A 3,095-nucleotide genomic window follows, 5' to 3' on the forward strand; every position below is an offset into this window, starting at 1 on the left:
GTAAGATTTTACCTCAACAATTGCAAACAACACGTCATGTGGTGTTTTGGTATGTAACAAGTTGTTCATTATAGACAGCAAGCAATTATTTCTATCTTGTGTGTTTTCAATGATTGGATTTCAGATGTAGGCGAAAGTGTACTAGATTTGAAGGGAGACGAATTTCACATTTCTGGATAACAGATGAGGACAGTGGAAAGGGAGAATGGTACAAGGGGGAAGTCCTTTCTACTTGTAGAGGAAGAGATGGCAGAGAAGATGTAAGGAATGAAATATTATATGCTATTATATGTACAAATTAAGTGATTTATCATGAACAACTTGCAGATGTGTCTATGCTAATATTATGTATTTTTATTTTCATTTGTACTTAATAGTAAAAGATTTTCATTTGTATTTAATAATAAAAGAGTTGCATATATACTGGTCAGTTTGTGTGAAAATCCTATGAATGCAATGTCCAGAAAGATGTTTGAAACTATATTTGTAGTTGAAAACGTTATAACACAACATCATTACTAAGTTATATGATTTATTTACTCAAGTGTTACTGAAACTTATAGTGGAGTGTTAAATACCAATTCAACATGAGCAACATATTTTAGTTTGTTAAGCTGGAAACAAACCGTAATTAAGATTTCATTTTATGATGTTGCCTTTTCTTTTATTACCAGGCTGTGTATGAAGTACAATACCAGGGTGAAGAAGATTCCACAGAAGTAGATTACACACAACTAGCTGAAGATTTTGCATGTGCACACCTGAAGTTCATTGATATTTAAAACAGGTATTATAGAAACATTGCTTTATTTACTTCCTTAAACAAAAACAAAACACATAATCGGATAGATTGAATGTGGTAATTTACAGTACATGAACACTTTGGAATGTTGTTGAAAGAAAAACATTATATTTAATGAATCCCTTAGTTGGTAATGTATCTTGTACAAAACACCATGTCATAGAAAATAATTGGGAATGTTTTGAGAAACTGTGTTTAAAATTATGCATGCAAACAGACTTGCATTTATGGGCCTCCATACTTTTGAAAGTAGTCCCAAATATGGCCGACTTTGCTAAGTAAATAACATGTAACTACATGTTATGTGTTTTGTTATAGGAAGTCATATAGTCTCAAATTGGACTAAGTAAGAGTGGCACAACATGAAGTGGTATCCAAAATTAATATTTATTGTTAAATGGTGTACAGTAGTGAGAAATTCTGGTGGAAGAAAATTTGATGGTTTGGGTTCGTAGACTCCTCAATGATATCTTATGTGAACATTTACCCTAAAAACTATTATGCAGTGATGAAACACCATATCCTGACCTTCATTTTGATATATAATAATCTATATTTTGTTCTTTTTTTCCTTCTTTTTGTTTTTTTAAAACTTAGGGAGCAAAAAGTGTCCTGATGCATGTTAAGTCGCTCGGAGGTGCAAAGACCAACTTCAGTTATAGTCTCATAAGATGAAGCTGCTATTGGCAGTACTTTAGTAGTAATATATAAGGGCTTTGCCACACCAAATGTAAATATTGAGTAATATGATCACTAATTTACTTGCGTGTACCTCACGCTTCAGCAAGATTAATACATGAAATACATATATTTCTGTATTCATATAAGTAGGCAAGCATTTCCTACGTCGTTCCTGTTGATTAGTGCAACTTACTATCATTCATAATATTGTTTGTATTGTATGAATCAATCTTTTGATATGTATTACTTCAACTGAAATCATTGCCTGGTTGCGCTGTTTCTTCAAGTTAATTATTATATTGTATGTTGTGTATTTCACACCACTGTATGACTATATTGTATGACTTCGTGCAACGGGTTCTACTCAATGTATGATTGTATTGTAAGACTTATGTAACAGTAATATTGTCTATAATAATGCTGTATAATTTATAGTGTGATGCTTGTTATGCTGTTTATTACAATGTTGTATGATTGCTTAGTACGAGAAGTGTATTACTGTCTATACTATTATATGATAATGTAGTTTGAGGAGTGTAAATATGTCTATTATATCAATGTGTGATGTAATGTATGATTAGTGTTATACTGTCTATCATCATAATTATCACCATAATTATCACCGTATAATGACTGTGATAGTACAAAATATACCTATTGTGTTGTGTTTATAGTACTTTATGGTACTATTATCATTATCTTATGTGTGTGTCTCTCCATGTGCATGTGTGTGTCACTATGTAAGAGTGTGACCATGATTGTGAATGCAATAGTGTTGAATTGTACGTGTATTGTTCGTTATTTCTGTAACTCTTCATTTCTGGAGGAAATAAAGGAAATGATAAGGATGAAGAGACGTGGTTCTCCAGTCTTTGGTGTGATTAAGGTTACATTAACGGCAATACATAACGAACATACCGTTTATTCAAAAAAGATTTACAACCGGAACATTACGTCACCACTTTAATGTCGAGATCACACCGTAGTGTATAAGCCAAGTTAAGAAGTGGCAGCTTACCGCTACTTATTGAGACGGGTAGATATACACGTCCAGTCACTCCATTAAATGACAGGCTGTGCAATTTCTGCGATTATAAAATTGAGAATGAAATCCACTTTTTATGTTAATGTAACCTATATTTCGACCTTCGAGTCCGTCTGTTTGAAAGAGCAAGTAATTTAGATCAATCATTTATTACTATGGACCATAATGAACAATTCATTTTTCTTACGAATGAAGAATCGCTTCAATCTGTCTTAGCTAAGTCAATTTTCCTTTTTATGAAAAGGAGACGTGGTAGTATTTAAAACTTGGTATGCATTTTAGATTTTTTATGACTATATACCTCGTAATATATGGTTAATATAAACTTTATTTCATTCCAAATTAAGTTGCATTACATCACATAACATACAAAGTACAGAGGAATTGGATCCGGAAACAAGTTGAAATAACTTATATAAATCCGTTTCCGAGAATGTATCTCATTAATTTAGGGCATGATGGTATAGTTACTGAATTCTATGGAAAGAAATATAAACACTTAAAACAGTAGCTTACTTTTAAACGTAGTTCAAGGGATATTTGAAATGAGAGTAAAAGAAAAGGGGT

Source organism: Mizuhopecten yessoensis, unplaced genomic scaffold (genome assembly GCF_002113885.1).
Source record: "Mizuhopecten yessoensis strain PY_sf001 unplaced genomic scaffold, ASM211388v2 scaffold2329, whole genome shotgun sequence".
Classification (NCBI taxonomy): domain Eukaryota; kingdom Metazoa; phylum Mollusca; class Bivalvia; order Pectinida; family Pectinidae; genus Mizuhopecten; species Mizuhopecten yessoensis.